A 26,865-nucleotide genomic window follows, 5' to 3' on the forward strand; every position below is an offset into this window, starting at 1 on the left:
TACCATGCTTCTGTCATTCTGCTCCCTTCGGCCCTGATGTCTGGCTCCTCCATGTTCAAGCCCTGGCTGCCAGGCCATGGGGAAGGCAATCTCACCGTCGTGTACATTGGTGCCACAAACACACTAAGGTCTTCAGCCCCGCCTGGTGTCTCGGTGCTTTCAGAACGATTGTCTTGAGTGTGAGTTCCCACATTCCACTGGAGCTACTTCAGAGAACTCAAGACCTCACTCACTGGAGCTAGAAAACCTCACCTGTTACTGCATGAGACAAACAGGTTCAGACACAAACTCCTGCAGGCTTCTGAGAGCAGACCTGCAAACGTGGCCACATCTGCGCCCATCAGCTCCTGTTCCAGCGACAGTGAATGGAGACTCCTCTCTCACCCGGGGTTCGGATCCCCTCCTCCCTTCCTGCCTCCTTCAGCCCTTACACAATTATCCTCACTTCCTCCTGCAGTGTCCACCTCTCCCTCTCTTGTTGATCCTCTGGTGTCTGAATGAAACCTTTGTTTTTATTTATTGAGATTGTATACATGTATACAATGAAATGTGACACCCTCACTCCTCAGCTAGGGGTCGGTCTTCATGAGTTCCTCCCTATTCATGCTGGAATGTGGGCAGGTTTCACTTAGAGCAGGCCATGAGCAGGTTACCACAGCTGTTGTGAGCTCTTGTGTACAATAACCATGCACATGCAGAAGACAGCAGTTCACAGCATTCCTCCCCACCCTCTGCCTCTCACATTCTGTCCATTTCCTCTTCAGGGATATTCCCTGGGCCTGAGCAGGGGTGTTGATAAAGATATGCTCTTTAGGACTCGGTACTCAGACACTTCTTCTCTGCACCTTGAGTAGTTATTAGTCTCTGCATTGATCGCTGCCCATTGCAAAGAGGAGCTTTTTTCTGGCAAACACTGGGAGCAGCCTAGGCTGACGGGTAGAAGCATAAATGCCCACTTAACAGGATGACAGCAGCAGGTTCCACCCTAGAACCTATGATGTCCATAGTCATGGGCCTTTGACCAGATGTACAGTGTCAGACCGGAATCTGTCCTGTGGAGGAGGCCTCATAGCCAATCAGAATGTGGTTGGTTGCCCTATAACCTTCAGGACACTATTGCACCAGTGGGTATATCTTTCCTAGAAGGTCAGTATTACAGCATTCAGAGTCCAGCTCTTTTCTACGCACATCCAGCATACACTTCCCTGCCCTGTGAAAGCTCACCAGCAGGGAGAAAGTTTCCTGGTCTGTGTGAGACTAGTTTTTCCATGCTCTGTATTGTGAGTTAGTGGTGGCTTCAGCAATGATCTTTGAAGTTATGGCTAGCAGCCAAGAATAATGATGGAAACCTATATGTTTAGAGATCTCGGGCCTCCCTCACCAACAGCTTGTAGAGACATATCCTTTGCCTGTGCTGTGATTTTTCACTTAAAAAGCCATGTCTATGGGGAGCAGCGCTGGCTGCTCACTTACTCAGGGTTCCTCTGTTTTAACTCCTTTAAATATATTTTTAATTAGCTTACATTAATAAGGGGGTTCCATATTTTTTCATGCACCATTAGTTTTAGTTAACTCAGTCACTTCCCTCTCCTCTCCCCCATTCACCCCACCCTCGTCCCTACTTAAACCTTTAACCCCCAGTGTCCCCTAAATCTTCTTACACATCACATGTTTTCTACTGATTAATACTAATTCATTTTTAATTGGGTTGTAAGGTAGTGGGTTTCCCTGTGGCTTCTTCTGTATAGCCTTCCTTTTGGTCACCTCTTTTGCCCACTCTCTGATTTCTTACCTCTTCAAAGAGTCTCTAATGCCTCTTGACTCTCCAAACTCTTAGCAACTGACCCCACCTCCCCTACACAACCTAAGTTCTCAAACAAGACGCTGACCTCCCTGAGGGCTTCACCTTCTGGAGGCCACACTGCCCAGTATCTACATTCACCACCAGGCTCAGGCCGATCTCACCAAGGGTCAACAGTCTCCTTAGCCACCGTCGGAGCACCTGTCTGCTCCCTGCACTTGGCTTTTCCACGAATGACTGAATTCCTGCCCTTGCCTCCATGGCTGTGAAAATCCTTGCTGTTCCTCCATCCTCTCTGGCTACCTGACCCCGTTGTTTTTAGAGGGCTCATTCTATCCTTCCTTGAGTGTAAAGGCTCCTGGGAGCTGTGACTGGCTATCTTGCAGGGCAGATTTCTTTCTGTTACATCTGGCACGTGCCTGTTGCTCCAGTAACTTTATGCTCATGGCTCCCAAGCCACTCCAGCTCTTTCCTGAGCTTCTATCTTTTGAGAAGCCACATCTGTACCTAAATGTCCCACAGGTATATCAACACATTCCAAACAAGCAGGTCTCAGGGGAACCTTCTCCCAACCGCCCCACAGTGCTCAGGTAGAGCGTCTTGGATCTCTTCCTCCTGAATGTCTTGCATTTCATCATTTCATGAGCCCATTCACTTACCTTTGACCCCCTGCGTATCCCGTGTCATCAGTATCTCACAGACTCTTGATAGCTTTCTAATCATTGCTATTGCCTAAGTGTTTGTTCAGTTTTATTTTATTCCCTAAATTATGGAGGAGGGTAGGTGCCAATGAGTGCAGTGCCTAAAGAGGACAGAAGAAGGTGTCAGACCCTCTGAAGCTGGAATTACAAGTGGTAGTGAGCCATCCAACATGGGTGCTGGGAACGAAACTCGGGTCTTCTGCAAGAGCGGTTCATGCTCTTTACATTGAGCCATCTCTCCAGCCCTCGCTCGAAGGTTCTGTTTGAAGTATATAAATGTGACTATCATCCCTTGTGGTGGTTTGTGCAAAAATGGCTCCCATAGGTCCATAGGGAGTGGCACTATTAGGAGGTGTGGCCTTGTTGGAGTAGGTGTGGCCTTATTGGAAGAAGTATGTCTCATTCTCTTCCTGATGCCTATGGATCCAGATGTAGAAAGCTCAGCTGGCTCTACAGAGCAAGTTCCAGAACAGCCAAGTTTAGGCAGTGAAGGAAACCATTGAAAACAGAAAGCTAGTGAATGAGGAAGCCATATGTCAGCCCCAGCAAGCATCAGAGATTGGCAGCTTTGGCCACATGGTTCTGGCTTTAAAATCAAGGAGAGAAGAATGGATTATAGAATCTCCCTTCATAACTAAGGAAAGCCACTGAGACCAAGCATGTGTCAGGGATGTCCCTGCATAGAGCCCTGGAGAGGCCATTGTGTGACGCTGGGAAGGTGAAGCCTGGATTGCCTTGGAGACCCCAAGATATTGGAGATGCCAGAGACATGGGGTACCTGCTGAGGAGAGCTGCTAACAGGGAGTGGAACCAGCTCAAGAGAGAGGAGTGTGTTGTAGTCAACGAAAGTGAAAGGAGTTGAAATCTGAAGAGTCCTTTTGTATCAGATATGGAGACGCAGAGTTGGGAGTTTGCCCTGATGGATTTTGGTCTTGCTTTGGTCTAGTAGTTCCTCTCTGTTCTCCCTTTCCTCTCTATTGGTAAGGTAATGCATATCCTGTGCATTGTATTTTGGAAGTATGCAATTGGATTTTCCATTTTGATTTTACAGGGGATTAGAGTTAAGAGATTATATGAGTCTTAGAAGTGGCTTTGAACTTTGGACTTTGAAAGAAGTTTAAAACTTTTATAAACTATGTGGACTTTTGAGGTTGGAATGAATGCATTTTGCATTATGATATAGCTATAAGAATATGGGGGCCAGGGAGTGGAATGTGGCAATTTGAATAAAAATGCCCCCCATGGGTCCATAGGGAGTGGTACTATTAGGGACTATTAGGAGGTGTGGCCTTGTTGGAGTAGATGTGGCCTTAGTGGAAGAAGTGTGTCTCATTCTCTTCCTGCTGCTTGTTGATCTAGATGCAGAACTCTCAGCTCCTTCTCCAGCACCATGTCTGCCTGTGTGCCACCATGCTTTACACCATGGCAATAATGAACTAAACCTCTGAACTGTAAGCCAACCCCAAGTAAATATTTTCTTTCATAAGACTTTCCATGCTCATGGTGCATCTTCACAGCAATAAAACCCTAAGACAGCCCTCCATGCAAAAAAAAAAAAATCTTTTCATGGTTTCTTGAGGCTCTTGGGAGAAAAACCAGATCCTATCACTTTTGACGTCTCCTTTGCCTGGCCACAGGAGAGCTTCCTTGCTTTGGCCTATGCCTCACCTACTTCATATTCCAGAGTCTAACATGGAGGGGTATTTAGATCTTTACCAAGATAAGTATCTTTTTCTGGAGCTTTTCAGACTCCTTCCTGGAGTACATCTTCAGTACCCTCTCTCTTCTCCACAAGAAGCCATCTTTGGATGCCTGGGTAGCTCAGAAGTCCTCCACTGCACCCTCACAGTGCTCCCCTCCTCCACTGTATCCTCACAGTGCTCCCCTCCTCCACTGTATCCTCACAGCTTTCCTTCTCCACTGTATCCTCACAGTGCTCCCCTCCACTGTATCCTCTCAGTGCTCTCCTCCTCCACTGTATCCTCACAGTGCTCCCCTCCTCCACTGCACCCTCACAGTGCTCCCCTCCTCCACTGTATCCTCACAGTGCTCCCCTCCTCCACTGTATCCTCACAGTGCTCCCCTCCTCCACTGTACCCTCACAGTGCTCCCCTCCTCCACTGTACCCTCACAGTGCTCCCCTCCTCCACTGTATCCTCACAGTGCTCCCCTCTTACCCATTTCAGCATAGGCACAGGAGACTGAAATAGCCTCTTAACAGATAATCAGTTACACATCTCACAGCAGCTTCATGAAGCCAACCTTCACCTCCTACATGGGCATTCCCCATGGTCAACACATAGCCTGGCACAACCAGGGCCATGGAAGCACCTTACATTCAAACCCAATGGCAACATAACCATGAGGCAACATAACCATCAGCTTGTTCGGTGTTTTCCTTCAGATCACTCACTACAACCATCAGGGGCTGCAAACTGGCAGGCCAAGTGATCTCTAGTCTTCAAACCTCTACCAGGTGTTTGGTTAGAGATCCAAAACTATGGAGTCACTGTAGGTACTTGACATATCTGATAACATCTCATATTTTAATTATATGTATAATCTAGACACAAAGTAAAACAAAGACAAAAACAACAACAAAAAACCACCAAACAGAAAAAAAAGAGCAAAATGAAATTACCCATATTGTTATCAGACAATGGTGACCATTATTTGTTTATTGTGTGTCAGAGAACAGCTAACAGACGTCAGTCCTCTCCTTCCTCCGTGTGGGTCCCAGGGATTGAAGCCGGGTCAGGCTGGATGCTGGGAACCTTCACCTGCTGGGCCATCTCACCAAGTCAGGCTGGATGCTGGGCCATCTCACCAGGTCAGGCTGGATGCTGGGCCATCTCACCAGGTCAGGCTGGATGCTGGGCCATCTCACCAGGTCAGGCTGGATGCTGGGCCATCTCACCAGGTCAGGCTGGATGCTGGGCCATCTCACCAGGTCAGGCTGGATGCTGGGCCATCTCACCAGGTCAGGCTGGATGCTGGGCCATCTCACCAGGTCAGGCTGGATGCTGGGCCATCTCACCAGGTCAGGCTGGATGCTGGGAACCTTCACCTGCTGGGCCATCTCTCAAACTCTATTCACTTTCTAATATGGATCCTCCTGGGATTTATTCTTTCTATAACTAGCTTCCATTTTCATCTACAATATATAGCTCACACAGCTTTGTTTTGAACTGTGCTTCTTCTGAAAAAGCTTAGCAGTGTTAAAATGAATATTTTCAAATGTCAATATTCATTCTTCTCCCTAAGAATTTAGTGAAAGTCCTGCCTCTTATTGACATGAATCTACCACAATTTATTTCATGAACTTTAAATTGTTTCTTGGTTTTGCTTGATTTTTTGCTTACTTTGTTCTGCTGAACAGCTTCCTTTAAATTTAATTTTGCACAAATCTATTTCAGTGTCCGTAGATCACCAGTGGACACTACTCCGCCTCTTGATGCACCTTCAGAGACTCTGAATCAACACACTTGCCATCACAGAGCTGTAGAACTGACATGTGTCAGATTGCATTTATCATTAAAAGCTCTATGTTCTGACTGAGTTTGAATTTTGCAGAATATATCCTTGGTTCAGAACATGCAGTCAAACATTTGGCTGCTGTGATCACATCAGCTTGGTTTTTACAACTTTTTAGAAAGGAATGAGTTACTAATTCCAAACCTACCCCCGCCCAGAGCAGGCTCACCTGTGCAGGCTTTACTTGCAGCTCCGTTTACAGCCCCAGGGGACATGGTGGCAGCTTAATTCCCAGTCTTTCAGAACATAGATTGATTTACTAGATTTTCGTTGAAGTTTGTCATGTCCCAGGCCCTATTCATCAAGGCCACAGCAGTGAACAACCGACCAAAATTTTTATTCTCCAGGATAACTGCTTCCCTGAGGGAGGCAGAGAAAAAGTCAGAAATTAAATACATTAAGACGGGTTCAGCAAATGGAGTGGGGAGAAAAGAAAGGCAGTGTAATTGAGAACAGGGGTGAGGGAGAGGGCAGAGAACGACACTTCCTGACTTTCTCAGGGGGTGCACTGAGCCGAACCTCAAACATAAAGGACTGTTGGATCTGAGGAGAAATGTGCTATGGAGGACAGAATGAAAACTGCATAAACTTGGCACATGAGAACTTCAGGAGAGAGCTCAGGGTACCCTACACACAGAACAGGTGTTACATAGAGAATAATGGAAGACCAGGAGGGAGGGAGGAGGGAGGGAGAGAGAGAGAGAGAAAGAGAGAGAGAGAGAGAGAGAGAGAGAGAGAGAGAGAGAGAGAGAGAGAGAGAGAGCAAACTTTATGATTTGGGAACCACAGAAAGGAGTGTGGAACACCTTGAATATATCGGAAGTTTCCCAAAGTCTACTTTCCAGTTATTTTCAGGAGTCCTGCACATACTGAGGCTCTACATCTGTAGTTACAAATTCTGATTAGGGCCGGGCGTGGTGGCGCACGCCTTTAATCCCAGCACTCGGGAGGCAGAGCCAGGTGGATCTCTGTGAGTTCGAGGCCAGCCTGGGCTACCAAGTGAGCTCCAGGAAAGGCGCAAAGCTACACGGAGAGACCCTGTCTCGAAAAAAAAAAACCGAAAAAAAAAAAAAAAAAAAAAATTCTGATTAGGTTCTCGGTCAGGACTTGTAATGGGAGAAAATGAAAGAAATATTAGTAAAAGGAAGAAGAAACACACATAAGCTCAGAGCTCTCATCTCTCTCTGGAGTTGCTGCAGTCACCCAACTCACTCAGAGTCTTTGGACATACTAAATCAGCAAGAGTTTCTCTCTTCACACTAATATCCTGACAGGGATAATTCTCGGAGAATGGGAAGTTGCAGAAAATGTGGGACTTGAAAGACATTTCATTAAACACAGTACAGCACTCCAAAGTACTCATCTGGTTAATCGTGGGTGGAATTATTTGAACAAAATATCTTGTGCCTACATGCAACTGAAAGCACAGACAGAGAAGCATGCAAAAATCTTTCATCAAATGTGATCCAGAATTTCTCCCCAAGAAGCTTCATGGACCTGGGTTCCCTTAACCTGTGGAATCCTTCAGCCTCTGCTTTGATAGCAGAAAAATTATGAAGTCACAAGTATGTGTGTGTGTGTGTGTGTGTGTGTGTGTGTGTGTGTGTGTGTGTGTTATATATGTGTGATGTGGTATGGGTGGGTGTGTGGTGTATGATATGTGGTACATATGTGTGATGTGTGGTGTGGGTGGCTGTGTGGTACGTGTGTGAGAGATATGTGTGGTATATGTGGTGTGTGGTGTAGGATGTGTGCTATCTGTGTAAGTGTGTGTGATGTATATGTGTTGTATGTGTGTGGTGGTGTGTGGTATGTATGTGAGGTGTGTGTGGTATAGTGTGTGTGTGAGTGTGTGATGTGTGTGTGTGTGGTATGTAGTATGTGTGTGGTGTGTATGCTTGGTATAGTGTGTGTGTATGTGTGAGGTGTGTGTAGTGTGTGGGGTGTGATTTGTGTGGTATGTGTGTGTAAGGTCTGCACATAGTGTTTGTGTATGTGTGTGTGGTATGGAGTATGAGTGGCTTGTGTAGTGTGTTGTGTGGGTATAGTTTGTGTGGTGTGGTGTGTGTGGTATGTATACATGTATGTAGTGTGTGTTTGTACATGTGTATATGGTGTGTGTGTGTATGTGTGTGTGTGTGTGTGTGTATGTGTGTGTGGTGTACATGCATCTATCTAGCTTGGTGATTATCTGTCTTCTTTCCTTCTTGACAGATGCTAGAAAACATGTCTGACCAGGTCTCTAACTTTTCTGCAGAGGGACTTTGTACACAGACACTCCTGTTTAGAATTCAGAAGCCATATCCTGCTTCCTACCTACTTGGCACTTGTCTTTACTCCCAAACTCATCCTTTGTGTTTGATTTTGTTTCTGGTCATCTTTTGAGCACAAGACATTGCCTTTAGAAGAGAAAAAGAGCATGGTCTTTACAATCAGAGCTAAAACATTTATATGGGCAATCATTAACTTACAATTAGATTAAAGGCTGCTGTGGGATGGTCTTTCTGTACGCGGTGAATATGTGTTGCTACCATTGGTTAATAAACAAGCTGCTTTGGCCTATGATAAGACAGGTTATAGCCAGGCTGGAAATCCAAGAGAGATACAGAGAGAAGAAAGGCAGAGTCAAGACAGACACCATCCCGCCGCCCAAGAAACAAGTTGTCAGAAGACTGGAAATGCCACGGCTGTGTGGCAAAATATAGATTAATAGAAATGGGTTAATTTAAGATGAAAGAGCTAGTTAATGATAAGATGTAGCTCTAGACCAAACTATAATTAATATAAGCCTTTGAGTGATTATTTTATAAAAATGGCTGCTGCCCGGGTGGGACTGGGTAGGACTGAGAAACTTCAGTCTACAAAGGCTGTAAATAAAAAGCATGAGATATTGAAAATGTAAAGGGAGGACCTACTTTGACAAGAAGGTCAGAGAATACTTCTCTGGGGAAACAAATACTGAGCTGGGTTTTGAACAACGAGTAGAAGTTGATTGTGTGGACCCGATGTGTATACCAGCAGATAGAGGGCAAACACAGGGCCAGGCAGAGTCTCGGAGCGGGGAGTATGGTGTGCTGGGAAACCAAAAGAGAACTAGTGTGGCTGGAGCATGGGAAAATAAAGACCTTCTAGAAGAGGGTTGCAGTGAGACAAATGCCCATTTTAGAGCAATGGAATGTTGGTTGTCTATGTAATCATCACTATATGTCCTGGTGGCTACATCAATTAGAGCTCATTAATCCATGAACCATGTAATGAGTGATTAAGCTATGCACACTTGATCTATGCTGTTCTTGGTTCATATTGTCACACACGCCTGAAGGCCAGCTGGAAATATCTCTAGAACGGACTGTTGGAGCACTCTGAGTACAGGTCTCATTAACTGAAGGCCAGTGTACTGGCCGGATAAAGATCATCTCATGATTGTGGCAGAAGTGTGTGGCAGGCAGAGCATCAGGCCACTGTAGCTTCCATTTCGTTCTCTTAAGCAAAGCCATAATTATGTGGTCAAACTCAGCTTTAAATTTGTTTGGGAATGAACTCACTCCTTGTGACCACTTATCTCCCTTTTAAGAGTGATATATCCAAGCCAGGCATGGTGGTGCACACCTTTAATTCCAGCACTTGGGAGGCAAAAGCAGGTGGATCTCTATAAGTTTGGGGTAAGTCTGGTCTACATAGTGAGTCCCAGGATAGCCAGAATTATATAATAGAGAAAACCTGTCTCAAAAAGAATATATTCAATAACTTTATTACCTCCCACACAACCCCACCTCCAGAACACTCTGCCACCTCTTAACATGGTTACCCTAGTGACCAAGTTTCTTTCACGGGAACCTGTGAGGGACATACTTCAGCCATGCCCAAGCCATACTAGACTTCAATATCAAAACAGACTTAAACAAATAGTACAAGGTGTGAAGAAGTTTTCTTTATACAGTGATAAACAAGGCCATCTGCTAAAAAGTAGAAGAATTCTTCTTCTCTACAGTTTATAAAATGTTGGCATGCTCTTGGATTCTTGTGAAGTAAATGATTGGTTTGGGATGGTTGGTAAATATATGTTTGCCAGATCTAGATGGATCAAAGATTGGTTTTCCCTAGAACTACATAGCTTTGCCTATGATAAATGCCCAGGGAAAGCCAAGGCAGACTCCTCTCTTTATGGTCCACTGTGGACATTTGTTATCAGGGAATGGGCACAGCCTCTGCATCTGGCTTACAAGCTCAGCATGACCGAGAAGAGCCTGAATAAAAGAGTAAAAGTAAACAGTACTAAATCAAATGTGTTCTCTCCATTTCTGAGCCAACAGACTCTCCAGATCTAAGTCCTCATTTCAGTGTCTGTTTCCTAAGCAATATGTTTTACCTATGTATTGCAAGAGCTGGCTGCCCAGAAAACACTTAACAGTTAAATTTTCTAAATTACACAGGATTCTGGGTCCTCTGCTGCACATATTATCACCCTTCATCTATATAACGGATTTTTTTTTAAAAAAAGATTTTATTCCATTTTATGTGTATGCATGGTTTTACCTGCATGTATGTCTGTGCACTATGTGTGCTCCTGATGCCTGTGGAGGTCAGAAGAGGGAGTCACATCCACTGAGCTGGAGTTGCAAATGTCTGTGAGCCACCATGTAGATGCTAAGAATCAAACCTGAGTTCTTTGCAAGAGCAGCTCTTAACCAGTGAGCCACCTCTCCAGCCTCCATAACATCTCTTACATTAATGCTTTCCATCACTCCCGTTTTATTTTATACATTAGAAGACTCACAGCTTTCCAATGATAGAGTGAGGGTTAACACCCACATAAGTCTCAATTTACAGTGAGGACTTCTACCAACGGGTTGCATCAACTCTGAAAAAAAAAATCAATCCAAAGAAATATGAAGTAAACATTAAGTTTTTTTCTCAGCTCTAAAATTCTAAAATTGTATGGGAAAAATGCGAACATTATGCAACTGGTTCTGAAGTCTAGGAATGAAGGCATTTTAGCAGCTACTGTTTGAGAAACTAGTATTCCACAGTCGGTCAGTGCTCAAGGTTGCTCATACATATTACACATCTCTAAGACAAATACAGACCTCCATGTCTGTAGTCATAGCAAAAGATGACTGGGTCTCGCCGGGCGGTGGTGGCGCACGCCTTTAATCCCAGCACTCGGGAGGCAGAGCCAGGTGGATCTCTGTGAGTTCGAGGCCAGCCTGGACTACCAAGTGAGTCCCAGGAGAGGCGCAAAGCTACACAGAGAAACCCTGTCTCGAAAAAACCAAAAAAAAAAAAAAAAGATGACTGGGTCTCTATCACAGCCCTGGGAACCCTTTCAGAAGATCGTGTAATGACACATTAGTCATCATGGAGAGTCAGGCCACATGTGACCTCTTGCCGTTTTCTTTGCCAAATATAGATATTTTTAGAACAAACTTTTAGTCTGGGAAAATTTTCAAATCACCAAAGATGAATATTACAGCCTTTTTCAGAAACATGGCTCATTTTTAGAACAGAAAAAAAAAGCAAAGATAGTGTAATGGCTGCATGAAAACTTATGAGCAGGCAGGCGGGAACATGCACGTCAAATATGCATTTCAGTTCCTCAGAAAATGGACATGTTCCAACATAACCTCGTCTTATTGTTTCCAGACGGTCCATACTTCCGTGGAGTTTAAGATTTTTAGCAAATTGTACATCAAATACATATTTCCAGATATGCCATTGCTTAATGAGGTGAAGCCAAAAAGTTGTAAAGAGTCTAGAAGGGATGGTTAACACAAAGGTTGTCCCTCTTAGGGGAAATATGGGGGGATGACCATCTAAAAGGGTCCTGGGCATGGATTTTCCAACAACTTGTCTTGGGAAAGGAGCTGACCAATCCTCCTTCTGCCTGACCCCTGACCCCATTGGCTGGCTCTCTTTCTGTTCCTATTTACTCTACCATTCTGTCCACCAAGGGGATTTCCTGAGGCCATCATAGCCTCTGCCTTTTATCTAGCAGGACCTTGTTCTGGTTTTCAGCTCTACATATATGTCATGTGTCAGCTCTCTTGGTACCCATAAGGAAATTGCTACACATCCCTCAATGGTGGGGACACATCCTGAGAAATGTGTTGATAAGTGACATCATTATTGTGTGAACAACATAGATTGCACATGTTTGTGCAAACCTAGAGTGACTAGGTCAGCCATGCAAGGGAGCCTTTCATATCATCAAAAGACACAGTGGGCAGAAAATATACAAGGATATGTAACCCATTATCCTGGGGAATCAATGAAACATCATTTTAATAAGCAAAAGGCATGTCTTTTGAAATAATAACTAAAGTGTAATATAATAAACACACAAACGGGTGTTGCTGCCCTTTGTTCTCATTGCCACTTGTACACTATGTGTGACACAGTATGTTACACGCTACAAGAGTAGCTACGGGGGAGTGTGCATCACCACAGAATGGTAGGGGGATGCAACTCATCATACCATAAGAGCCAAGACTGCGCTAGGTAAAGCAGACCTCTTTTAAAGTCCATTACAATCTCAAGAGACTAATGCTATACATTGTGGTCTGTCTCTGGCTGAAATTATGCATCATATGACTATGGGGCTTAAACAGAAGAAATTGCTTTTCACACAGGTCTGGGGACTGGAGATCTAAGACCCTAATGTGAGAAGGCTCAGTTTCTCCTGAGGCCTCTCCTTGACCTGCTGATGGCTGTTTCTTCACTGTGTCCTCCTACAGTTCTTACTCTGGACATTGTGTCCTGTTGCCTCTTCCTCCTCTTCTTAAGGACTGTGATCTACTCTAAGAGCCTCTAACTTCATCCCTTCCTCCACTCAGGTGAACAGGGGAATGGGGAGCTGTTTGTGAAAGGATAAATAAAAGCATCTCAGTTATCAGGAAGTTACGCACCCATAGAAACCATTGTTAATAACAATGTATTGTATATTTGAAGATTGCAGAGAAGATGGATTTGAATGCCCTCATCTCACACAGCACTACAAACGATAACTGTGTGTGGCTATGCATGTGTTAAGCTATTTAATTTACTTCATTATGTTTTACATCAAAATACCATGTTTTCCAACAAATGCCAGATACCCAGGGCTCTATACATAGAGTTCCTATCTAGAGTGAGTTATTTCATCTGTGAACCTTGAAGAGGACAGCAAAAGGCTTTAACACTTGCCTTATACATGTAAGGCTCGTCTCTACTGTGTGTTATTGTGTGTCTTTAAATGCCTGTGAAAGTTGTAGGCTTTCCCCACACTGCTTGAACACATAGGGTTTCTCTCCAGCATGAACCTCTCCTTATATCTAAACACAACTGTGGATATTGAGGGGTTTTCCACACTGACAGATTTTCTTTTCTCTAGAGTGTGAGTCCTTCCATGCTTCAGGAACCAAGGGGCAGATGGGGACTGGAGGCTTTGCCACACTCCTGTGTGTGTACATTTCCTCTGCATATCCCACACACTCGTGAGTTTGGGGCCTGTCTGAACTACAATGGGCAACTTTCTACTGGAATGTTTACAGTCATTTTCAGTGTTCTGTTCTTTTTTATTTTTTTCTTCCATTGTGAAGTTGACAGCCACATCCTCAAAGGTTATGAGGTCTATTTCTGCTACCAGAGCCTCATAACTGCTCCTGGGTGAGAATGTCAAAGCCACAGAGAACTGTCCTAGAGACATACCTAGTAATCAAGCCAGGCCTGCAGATATTTTAAATCACACAATAAATCACTGTTAACCCCAGTCACTTACTTATGTTACAGAACACTAGAAATTAGTCCTCCAATCTAACAATAACATGTTTTGTGTTTGAAAACTAAAATTTGCCTAGTATCCCTTTCCCCCTGCCCTCCTCAGATCTAAAAACCTCTCTTCTGTTTCTTGCTTTTCTGGAATCAACTTTTTTTAAACGTCTGTACATGAGTGGGAATATGTATTTTTCTGGCTGACTTACTTCACTTAGTGTCTTACAGTTCCACTCATATCGCCAAAAATGACAAGATTTTGTTCTTTTCATGATTGGATAATATTCAATTATGTATAGTGTAGTAGGACAGGCCCATAGGGTCGAGGAAATTGGCTCAGACCAGTTGCCAAGGCATACACATAGCATACATCTTTATGAGCCAACCTGGAGTCTGCCTGAGGGCCTAGCAACAAGTGCTGTCAGAGTTCCTGATCATTCCCAGCCAATGAGGGATGACCATGCAATGCCACCAGATTGCAATACAGACTGGGTGCTGGGAGGAGGGCATATAAGGCCTTCCCCTTATTAAATAAATGAGTTTGTTGTTTGCCTTCAACTGATTCCTGATGTCTGTGCCATTGACGCCACACCTTTTCACTCTCTCCCCTGAGGGAGGATCCAGGAACAATATAGTTTCCATTGTACCACACTTTATCCATTCATACATTGTTCATAAGACACTTGCCCCTGGGGTGTGGCCTCTCAGAGACCCTTCAGACCTGAGATGCATGCACGTATCGCTCTCTTCACTCCTTCATGGGACTTGGATGTGGGACTGGTTCAGGTGGCTGGAATAGCATTCCAGAACCTGTATCACTTCTGTTCTGTGCAGTGAATTTTTCCCCTTAATAAAATCCTTTGCCCTTTAAACAGACTCGGTGGATTTCTCACGATAGTAGTCCATAGGAAAAGCAACAGTAGTGAGCAGGAAAGTGGGAAAGGCATGGGGTGAGGGCATCACAACACTCCTAGAATTATCCATGCCAATCCTGGGAATCCTTTGGGGCACAGGGACTAAATCATCCACTGAAGCTATCAGTTCAAACCCAGCATATTTTGCTAGTTTTGTGGCTTTGACTGGTGACTGGAACACTTTATTTTTCTGTGTCCTTGCTTATAAAGTGGAGAGACCCTTAACTTCCTTACCAATGTGAGGATCACATGAGATGTTAAACGGAGAGCAAACTTCTCAGTGTCCAACTTGCACAAGCAGAAGATGAGGCCACAGGGGCAAGTTCGGACCATGAGATGCCCAGATTTCCACTGCACGCAAAATCAAACTCCATACAGTAACCAATATTACCCAACCCTGCCTACATCCCCAGATTCTTCTCCCACAACTCTGCTGTCACTTTTAAACCTACTTTGAACTTGCCATGCTCCATTAATCTACAAGACCTTTATATATTGTCTTCACTCATCATAGACTCCCAATTCACCAAATCAGTGCATTATCAGGAAGATAGGTCCCTGGGGAAAATATTCTGCAAAGGTACTAGAAGTCTTCTCTCTCACAATCTGTTTTCTGGGTTGCAATTGACATCTACCTAATTAAGTGTTAATTTAGTGTTAATCCCCTCTACCAGGATGTAAAGTTTCTGTGAGAATAAAGTTTGTGTTTCATGGCTTACTAATATGTCCAAAATGCCTTGCACAGCACCTAATACATGGCAAATGTCCTTAAATATTTGGTAGATGGGTAGAAGGAAAGATAAATAGATGGGTGGATGGATGCATGAATGCATAAAGAGTGCCCCTTTGGTCTTTTTTAAATAATGGAATGAAAATGCCAGAATTTTGTTGAGTGATGAACCTCTAGTTGTACTAAGAGGGGTAGTTTGGAAGTTTAATTCTTTTACTAAATCTGTTTTGCAGGGCTTGAGAGATGGCTCAGTGGTTAAGAGCATTGTGTTGTTCTTGCAGAGGACCTGGGTTCAGTTCCCAGCACCCACATGGTGGCTCAGAACCATCTGTAACTCCAGTTCCATGGGATCCAACACTCTTCTGACTTCTGTAAGCATCAGGCATACATGTGGTGCACACACAAGCATGCAGGCAAAGTATTCACACACACTAAATGATAAATAACTAAACCCTTTTAAAAGGTTCTCTTTGTTTGTAAGCATTAAAGATTTAAAAGTAGACGGTCATCTTTTCTATACAAGGAGGTTCTGACTCCTTAGAACCTGGCTGCTGCTGACTCTGTGGCTTTCCAAGCCCCGTCCCCAAGTGTGTGGTCACAGTGTGTACTCCACAAGGAAGCTGGAGTAGAGCAAGGGCACCTTGCTTTGAGAGTCCTTGCCCTGCTCCAGCATCCCTTAGTGAGCAGCCATGGGCTTTTACACTAACACGGCCACATACTGCTGCAAAGTGCTCATTAAATGGGAATCCATGGCTTCAGAAGAGTAATCAGGATTTAGGAAATTATTGCTTACTGAATTACTAATTAACTTGGTGCCAGGAGAGGAGTATCAGTTTTGAAGACTGATGCTCACACCATCTATTCACACCCCATGCTGAGTCTAAGTGTACATCCTGGATATATATTCTTGGAAAACAAATTATCGGTTAAATGGGCATGTTCAGCAATTTTTTAAATATGCAATTACACTACTGCTTTCTGTGGACCTCAGACCACACAGCCACCTCCTCCCACCATTATGAATCCACATAGCATCTCGTGTGTGACAGCTGAGCGCGTGCCTATGAGGACATAGAGAAGTGTAGAGCAAGGAGGAGGGACTGGAGAATCAGCGGCTCCTGGCTTGCCTTCTGGTTCATCACGTCTTATCTCTGCTGTCTCAGCTGGGCAATGTAATTTCCCTGAGATGCATTCTTCTCTGATACAAACATGAAAGTCGATGATGTCAGGAATGGTGTTATTGTCCTCATCTTACTCACAAGTCAGGGACGTAAAGGGAGCAGTTAGCCTACCCTTGCCTGGAGTTGGGTAGTTATGAAGTGTGCAAGTTAGTACTCATAGCCTACTGTCCCGAACACCCAAGGTCAGGTCCTCTGCACTCACCAGTTACACTGGAAAACTTCATGCAGCACACAAACAGATGCCGTGTGCATTATTTTCAAAATACCAGGCACCTTCCTGTCTGTTTAAATGTCACTCCCAGCTGCCATCACTGACTCCTGCGGTCCTTCAGCTCCCACCAGCATCTGCACCCAGGCCCCTATCAGGGCGAGTATAGAGGCTCAAGATGGTTCTGTTGTTTAACGCCATCTAATGAGAGATAAGGAATCTTCTTTACAATTAGACAAGACGAAAGCTGTTAAATATTTTGAAATCTTTAAATTCTGCTTGAAACATTATATCCACTTGACTAAAAATTCACATTGACTCTGGGATCTTTTGCCTTTTTAATTTGCTAAACGAGCTTTGGACAAGCAGTCTGCTCTTTGATTTCTCATTTGAAAGGCCCAGATATTTCACATCCTATTAATCTTATCTCTGTTTCTATGCTGCGTTTTCTACCATTCCTCCACTTATTCCGCTTGCTTCTCTGAAGTCATTTAAAGTGCCATTAAGTCACTCACTCATCAAACATTTGTGACATCCTGCCATGCACTTGTTTATAGAACAAGCTCTGGGGAGCTCCATGTGAGTAAGACCCAGAGAGGGAACTGGACGTGAGGAGTTTATCACAGGTACTCACAGGGTTTCTGTCTGGGCTTCACCATCCTCCAGCTGTACGGCCTTAGCAGATTGCATACCTCACCTGAGATGGAGTTTGCTTGTTTGTGGGATACAAACTGACTAGTGCCATTTAAAATGACTGTGGACCTGGTGCTAGGTGAGTGATGGACATGAACAGTTATAGGAAGCACAGCTTTAGATGTGTGACTTCATCACAGCATCTATCCTCACAGACCCCCACTCCAGTGGGAATCACAGCACACGCTCTACACTGAGCAACCATCCCCCAGTATCCATGGGGACATGGCTTCAGGACTCCATCTGATCCAAAACTCTTGAGAATAGTTACATAAAATGGCATACTGTTTGCATATAGCTTGTACACCACCCTCCTGTACACTAGTTGAAATCATTTCTAGGTTACTTACATGACCCCAAACAATGTTGTTTTAGTGATTTTTTCATGGTTGTCTCCAAACATCTGACAAGAAGCAAATAGAGAGGGGAGCTTGACTTTGGCTCCATTTTGTGTGGGGGGGAGGCACGGGGTGAAAGCAGCTCCTGAGTTGTGGGAGCTTGGAGCTGGGCTTCTTCACACCCCTTATGGACCAGGAAGCAAAAAGCTCCACCAGAAGTGGGCTTGAGCCAAGATCCTCAAGTTCCCATGTCTCAAACCCATCTTTGGAAGTGTCCTAGCTTCCCAAACAGTAACACCAGCTGGGGACAAGCATTCAAACACATAAGCCTCTCAGGGACAGCTCATACTCAGGTCGTAACAAATGCAAATGCTATGTTTGAGGCTGGTAAACTGTATTAGTTAGAGAATGATGACCAGAAACAGTCTGAGTATTAACATGGTTTTTCTAGATATTTTAAAGGAGCTTGGTTGAGTTGGAAGATGCTGGACCAGTGTATGTAGGGGGCTGACCACACAGCTTAAGGAAACCACATCCATTAGGGACAAAGCCATAGTCAGCATGATGTTCCACAAAATATTCTTTATAAATGTGGGGTGAGTTGGGAAGTAGGAACAAAGCCAAAGAAGACAGGCTATGGCTGTGTTTCACATTCATGTGAACATGTGGTATGCATGTGCCTGTGTATAAATGTTCACATGTAATTGAGAGTGTGTGTGTGTGTGTGTGTGTGTGTGTGTGTGTGTAGGTGTGTGTGTGTAGGTGTGTGTGTGTGTAGGCATGCAGTTGATGTTAGGTGTCTTCCTCCATCAGTCTCACTTTATTCACTGAGACAGGGTCTCTCACGAACCGGAAGCATGCCCCTTCTGACTATTCTAGGTAGCCAACTGGCCTCGGGAGTATGTGCTCTCTGCCTCCTGAGCGCTAGGACTACAGGAAGCCACCATGCCTGCCTTGCTTTCCTGTCTGGTTTTAGAGACCTGGACTCCACGCCTCACTCTTGTGTGACCAGTGTTTATCCGCTAACCCATCTGCCAGCCCCTCAGGCAGCTGAGTTTGGGTGTGAGTGGTGGGAGAGAGGAGGGTCACCTTGGATGTGTGAAGGGCTCAGTGCAGACCCTCAGGTGGGAATTTTAGGCTCTTGCTGTTTCCTTGATTGTTTTTGTTGCTGGTTGTTGTTCTGTCAGCCTGACACAAGCCAGAGAAGAGGAAACCTCACTTAGGAAAATGCCTCCATCAGGTCGGCTTGTGAACAAGTCTGTAGGGCATTTTCTTAATTAATGATTGATGGGGAAGGGCCCAGCTCACTGTGGGTGGTGCCACCCCTGAGCTAGCAGTTCTGGGAGGTATAAGAAAGCAGGTTGAGCAAGCCATGGGGAGTGAGCCAGTAATCAGTGTTCCTGCATGGCCTCGCATCAGCTCCGGCTTCCAGGTCCCTGCTAATTTCCTGCCCTGACTCCCCTCATGATGAGCTGACTGCAAGCTGTAAGCTGAAATCAACCCCTTCTCTTGTCTCTTGGTCATGTGTTTATCACAGCTCTAGAAAGCAAAGACAGTGTCTCAGATGGTGAAGAGAGAACCATCTGTCTGTGGGGTGTGGAGGGGCTCAGTGCAAGTCCTCAGATGGTGGCCTTAGGGTGACAGGGGGAGTAGAGGAGAGGGTTACCTCTTGAGTATGCAGAGGTCCTCACATGGTGGCCTCAGAGCCTCAGGGGCATCTGGCATGATTCTGATGACTGAGAGTACTTGAGGTTTATAATTAGAAAGTAAGTGAACATAAAATACATTTTATAAAAATCACAGCAGTTTCCACTTAATGTGTTTGTGTTTATGGGGCCGGATTCCACACCTTTCCATTCCTGCACTGTAATCTTACATATTCTAGTGTAACCAGGAAGCGCTCCGGAGCCAGAATGAGGCTGCCTTGCTTGTCTCCTCAGATTATTGCCGGGTGGAAGAGCCCTGCGGAGTCCTCTGCTGCCATCTGCTGTGCAGATCCCGTAACAAAGGAGAGGGAAGAGGGGTTCTACAAGCTAGGGGCATCGAGATCATGATGGGGAAACCTACAGAGACAACCAAACCAAATAGTGCAACTCGGGAACTTTAGACCAACAGCTGTGGAGCCTCCATGGGACTGAATTAGGCCCTCTGCATAAGCGAGACAGTTGTATAGCTTGATCTGCTTAAGGGAGCCCTGGCAATAGGATCAGGATCATCCCTGGCACATGAGCTGGCTTTTTGGGTCCGTTACCTATGGCGGGACACCTTGTACTGTCTTGATGCAGGGGGAGCGCTTGGACCTGCCTCTTACTGAATGTACCAGGCTTTGTTGACTCCCCATGGGAAGCCTTACCTTGTTGGAGGAGGGGGTGTGGGGTAGGTTGAGGGAGGAAGGCTGAGAGGAAAGGCTGGGGTCAGGAGGAAGAAAAAGAGGGGGATCTGGGGCTGGTATGTAAAATGAAAAAAAAAATCAAATCAAAACAAAACAAATGCTCAGCTTAGTTTGGGAAGTGACCTGCTCCAAACAGCAACTTGACAAAGGACAGGCCTTTCTTTCTTCCCCAGAACACCATGCTACAACACAGCTTTGTGGGGCTTAACAGTGGAAATCCGTTCTCTGGAATCTATCATTAGGGGGTTTACCATGGAACCATCAAAGCACGCTTAAGCCTAGCCTGTTACACACCAGGGCTGTGAGTATGCTATGTGGGAGAGCCTGGTGCTCCTAAAACTGTGGTGAATTAAACCAAGTGAAATCAAGCCAAGCAGAAGAGAAAATGGAATGATTGAAAGACACTGAAAACAACGGAGGTACAAGGCCACTGCTCTTCCATTGTTTGGTTCTAAATTCTGTTGTTGTTGTTTTTTAATAAGTAGAAAGAATACAAAACTCTAAAAGAGCAGTAGAAAATATAATCAATGTGTGAACTAGTAACACTGTCCCTCAGTGTTGTTTTAAGTATTAGACACTGTACTTAATTGTGCTTGGTGTGTTTCTAACTGACACACACACACAATAGATTTGTTTACACTGGTATCACAGATGCTGCAACATATATATAATTCATTACTCACCAAAATGCCTAACTCATGACTATCTTCATTCAGTTTTACAAATGGAAAACCATACCTCAAAACAGTGAAGGGCATGCTTCAGGCCATCATAGGCAAGGTTTCTAATCTCTTATCTTTGTAACCCTTAAGACCTTCACCCCACTCTATGCCATTTCGAGTTAAAGAACCTGGCCTGTGATGTCCCCTGCCTTCTCTGTTCCTGGCACTTCCAGCTACTCCTCCTGAATGGCCTCTGTCCCGTGTCATTGCCCATCTGTTTACTTCCTCACCTGACTTCTCCCCTGTCCCCACCAATCCTCATTTCATTTTCCTGTCTTAGTAATGACACCAGGAAGCTGAGTGGGCGATGGAAGCATAATTCCGGAAAGAGGAGAAGAGCAAAGAAGACAGGAAGGATGACATAGTGACAAGCCCAGGAAAAGCACCCCTGGAGTTGACAAGATTTACTCAAAAGAAATCAAAGATAGAAACTCTGTTGCTATGACTTTAAAATTGTAACAATTGTCTCAGCCTTTTCTCTGGCAACAAGAAAACAAGAAGTAATTTTCCCTGTGCTGGCGAATATGTGGGGGAACTTGAAATCAGGTCAGTACCACCTGGAGGGCTATGGCTTAACATGGCAGGGAGCAGGGATCTTGGAGAAACACCCTCTGGGAGGTGTGGCTGGCATTTTTGCTGCAATAAAGCAGTGGGTCCTGACAGCAGCTGAATAGGTAGTACATGCTGTCTAAAACTTCTTTGTCCTAGTAGAATAAGGCCTTCATCTGCATGTTAATATTGCATCATCTTAGTACGGCGTACTTAATGCACCCAAGACATGCAAAATTCACTTCAGGGCCACAGAATGGGAATCTGAAAGGAAAGATTTCACCACATCTGGAGGTCTATCTGTTGCTCTGTAGACAGCAGGCCCGGGGAGATCATAAGAACAGCTGTGTGCGTGCAATGCCTCCCAACGTGGTGTTCAGTGCCTTCACACTGGCAGCTTGCAGACAGCCAAGGCAGGGAAGTGAGCATGGTACAATCTGCAGAGGTGCTAGACCAGGGATGTGTTGCAGATGCTCACATCCTCCAAACCGCACTCGCTGTGGACTTTGCTCTGGCACTGTCTGTGGGCTACAAACTCTCTCTCCAATGTCTTTGTCCACAGACCAAGCCCCCATCTGAGCTCTGGTCCCAACCTAGGCTGTCCTTTGGGCAGTTCTTTCTGGATACAGTAGTCCTTCCTAAAAACCAGCTCTTCCAGGTGTCTTTCTTGATAAAGGGCACTAGTGACCCCAAGTCGGATCCTTGGCAGTCAACCTAGAACCTGCCTTTTAAGCCATGAGATCTGTAATGGTGACTCTCTATTATCAACTTGATGGGATTCATAACCACTATGGAAACAAATGCCTGGGCATGCCTGGGAGGGACTTTAGATTAGGCTGAGGCAGGAAGAGACACCCTAAGTGAAAGCAAGCTGAACATGAGCACTCATCACTGTTTCCTGGCTGTGAATGTGATGTGGCCAGTTCTCTCCCGACACTGCAGCCACGCCTTCCCTCCCATGAAGGACTGAAGCCCTGGGAAATGTCAGTCAAGGAGCCCTTCTTGCCTTCAGTTGCTTCTTGTCCGGCATTTTGTCACAGCATTGGGGAAGGGGCAAAAAAACGCAGTCCTGCTGGTTCTAACCCGCATAGCTTCATCCTCCCGTGACGCCCTCCCTCCAGTCCTTCACCATCTGCCTGTTGGGAAGGTTACCTTGGCCTCCCCTCCACGGCATCAGAATCTAGACCTAGATGATTGCCTTCCTGCCTTAACCCCTTCAGTGGTCTGCTGCCCCTTAGAGCAATAGCTAAGCCCTACGACCCTGAGACTCTGTGAGCTGACCTTCCCTGCTTCTCCAAGGTCATCTCCCAAGGACCACTTGCTTGTGGGCCATAATCTAACTGAGGGAAACTGGTGTGGCTCACAGAATTGGTTCTCTGAGTCTTTCCATGCCTACACAGAAGCAGTGCATCTACTGCCCGACACTCTGCTCATTCCTCCGGACCCCACCCAGGCAGCCCTGCTCCCGCAAGTCTTCTAGGAACTGTATGCCAGTCCAGCAGGAGCTGGCTGTATTACATCTGGAAAGTCAGGACTAAGGGCTGAAGGATGTAGTATATGAACTCAGACACAGAGACCACCAGGCAGAAGAGCATAACATGTCAAACCCTCTGGGCAGAATGGGACAGCAAGTGTTCAGAGGCCTCCGTGAAACCCCATCAGGCAGCTCACTGCGCCGTACTACAGCTGCTGTATCTGCTGCTGCATGCTTGGTGGCCTGGGCGCTTCACACATTGCTGCTGCCCTTGATAACATCTTGATAAACCATCATGATGTCGGCTGGAATCGTACTGGCAGTGCCAGGACCAGGCAAGCAGTGGATCCCACTCAGTGGCTGGATTGTTGCCAGGTCTTACAGGATGACTACCATGGCCAGGTGAGCTATTCAGGCCCAGTCACTGGTGGCCAAATCAATGTGCTGCCCTTGAGGATGGTGAAGACAGTATAGACAGGGACCTGGGATGCTCTTGGAAGCCCCAAGATGCTAAGCTCTTGGCTTCCTACGGCCCGTAGCACGTATGTCGCCTGCTTAGGGAGGCTGCCCCTTCCTCGCCTCTTGCCAGCATGTCGGAAAGGATATCTCAAGGTACACACGAATGCGTTTTCTCGCGTCTCTGCACCCAGCCAAAGGTTTTGCTTGTGCCCTCGAGGCTGTGCTGCTTGCCATCAAGCTGCCAGTTCTGAGTGAGTCAACCTTTGCCTTGGGTTCTAGAGACAGAGTGGAACCAGAAAACCTGAAGTCTTACATACATGCTTCCTGAGCTCAAAGCCAGTGATTGGCAGAAGGCAGAATAGAGATCAAATTCTCCAGCTTCCCAGACTATGGAAGAGACTTTGTAGGATGGAAAGAGGGGGATGCCTGTGAAGACAGGAGCATATTAAAGCTTTTTATGCTGACTCCATCCCCACTCAGACAGAGAGACTTATGAAGCCCAGGACTGGGCTCCATCTAGGGGAGTGATGCCCATTGCTTTTAACAAGGACACAAGTTTTCCCAGCTTGTGTTGTGTGTGTTTGGGCTGTTCTTTTAGCCTATTGGAGTAGGCTCTAGGTAGGATGTGGGGGCATGGGACAGAGAATGCAGAATGTGACCAAATGATAAAGAATGAAGAATGCACTCAGGATCTCCCAGAGGTACCACCAAGTCCTTACGCCCATTGTGCAGACCAGAAAGTCGCGATTCAGGAAAGTTAGATGACTTGTGTAAGGACATTAAATGGTGGCACAACACCTCAGTTCTCTTTGCTCCGGGGCTCCTGAGATTTCCATCATCCTCTACCACCTGCATCAAGAGGTGGTACAGATAGCATCTATTTCTCACCAAAGGAAAGAGACCCTCGTAGCTGCTAATGCTATTTCAAGTGACCCAGCAGCGATGGAGGTTCCCATGAGGATGTGCAGTAGCTTCACTAGAGGGCACCAGTACCTTGGGCATGGTTATAGTCTAACCAGGCCCACCCTAGCCTATGGAATAGTGTAATCTTAGCTGGAGTCCAGCAACCACGAGACCAAAGATCTGTTGTTGCCTCTCAGCCCTCAGACCAAACTCATCTGGCCAGGTTAGACAAAGGGCATGAGGAAGAGCGGAGCCAGACTTCACCCCAAGTGTGTCGGGAAGCAGTTGAGCCTCGCTCAAGGTGTTTGGGGTATATGACAGGCAGCAGAACTTAAAGAATGGAACCTTGCATTTTATTGTCAATATTCTCACTCGACTATGACCCCAAGACCCTAAGGATAAGCTCTGTGTGTGTGTGTGTGTGTGTGTGTGTGTGTGTGTGTGTGTGTTTCTTGACACCTTTTCCAAGTTAGACATCCAGTGTTGTTGCACCAGTTTTAGAAGGAAAACTATATTCCCTTTAGAATTATAAACAGAGATGACTCTATCACTGTTCATTGGTTGATATGGTCTGAATGTGTACCCAGAAGTTGATGTGTTGAAAACATAATACCCAAAGTCACGTGTTGGTGGTGTCTGGAGGTGGTAATCAGGACTGATGAGGTCATAATGGTAGGGCTCCAATGAGGGCATTAGTGGCTTTGTAAGAAGAGAGAACTCTGAACCCACACACTTGCTCCATCTTACCCTGTGGTGCCCTCTGTCCTATTAGGGCAGAGCAAACAGCCTTCACCAAATGTCAGCATTATGTCCTTCCTCTTACCGGCCTACATATGACAAATACATCTGTATTTTTCAAATATGTCTATTAATTCTTTGAGAATTCATGCATGCATGCAATGCATTCTGATCATATCATTCTCCATTCCTCCCCTTAGTGCCCGCCGGTTCCACCCTTACCCTCTCCTCTCCTGACGTCATGTCCTCTTTATTTTTTAGACCTACCAAGTCCAGCTTACAGTTCCTATATCCTCAGGGATGTGGGGCCATCCCTTGAAGCATGAGTGACTAAAAACTAGACTCCCTTTCCCAGAAGCCATCAGCTGGGAATAGGTCCTTAGCTAGAGCCTGGGGCTGGCCAGGCCCTCTCCCCTCCAAAATTGCCTGTGTTCTTTATAAATTATCCAACCTCGCTTGCATCTTATTACAGCAACAGAAAATAAACTTAAACAAGCACTAAGCTACTTATAAAATATTTTCACTCCTTAGTGACTGCCTGCCCGGTGTTGAAAGGTTCCTTTCTAGAACCTTCCGACCATATTCTCTCTATCCCTGTAGAATTATGAGGATAGAGGCATAGAGTTCTTTGTCTGTCAGCAAATGGTGGGTGTGCTCTGAGCTTTGTATTTACTCTCAGTAATCAGGAACAAAGGAAAGATGGGTCCTCTGTAATGAAAGAGAATGAGGGAGGGAGGAGCTGGGAAGAGTGGGAGAGATGAGATCTGGACCCATAAGCAAGGTAAGAAGGACTTGTTTTGTTTTGAGAAATTCTGGGAATCATTTGGAATTCGACCCCTGGAGGGATGTTGTTGTGAATTCCAGAACTGTGCACCTTGGCTGTCTCGCTGGACTTTCGTGGACACAAGATTGTCACTTCTGAGTGTAGTTCAGGACACTAGAGGGGTGACATAACAGGATGCAGCGGGGAACAAAAAAAGGGGGGGGGACGACGGGAAGTGGCAGTTCTGAGCACCCAACAGCCGAAGAGGAAGTCAAAAGCAAGAGTCCAGTGAACCTGAGGAGCCGCCTTGGGCGACCTCACCGAAGCCCGGGTTCTAAGCGTGCAACATGCTAGCAAGTGCTCACGGTCCTTGGCTCAGGTTCGAGACTCTGGTGTGTTATGAATTAGTGTCGTTGCTGTCCTACAAAATCCTCTCCTCTTACAAAAGCACACTGGTCTAATTATAGAAACCGAAGACTCCTAACATGTTCCTGTTGTCTGTCCTCGGCATGTGGAGCTGTGAATGGCACCGTTAGGACGCTTTGCTTTAAATAGTGCTGTTGGAGTGTTCGGGGTTGGAGATCAGTTAGTTGAGTACTTATCAAAACAGGCACAAAGCCCAGAGCTCAGTCTCCTCATTTCAGAAAAACCAGCTATGGTAGCACATGCCTGAGCACTCCAGGCTGGAGGCAGGAGGATCCGAAAGTCAAAGCCAGCCTCAGTTAAACAGCAACTTGGACACTAGCCTGAGTTGTGTATGACCTTGTCTCAAAAATTAAATTAAATTAAATTTACTATTTGAGTTGCTGAATGGAATTTTATGAAAATTTGTTGATTGAATATTGACATTATGTTAGGATTTCTAGCCATTTCTGAAATGGCCCTAAACACATTTCTGCCATTTTTTAGTACATATTTATTCTAACAGTAGTTTCAGCATAAAATCCAGCTATCCTCTCTGAAAAATGTTGAAGATGAAAATGTTCTATATCTTTCAGCACCAAATATTCAGTGTT

The sequence above is a fragment of the Peromyscus leucopus genome, chromosome 5 (assembly GCF_004664715.2).
Source record: "Peromyscus leucopus breed LL Stock chromosome 5, UCI_PerLeu_2.1, whole genome shotgun sequence".
NCBI classification, from domain to species: domain Eukaryota; kingdom Metazoa; phylum Chordata; class Mammalia; order Rodentia; family Cricetidae; genus Peromyscus; species Peromyscus leucopus.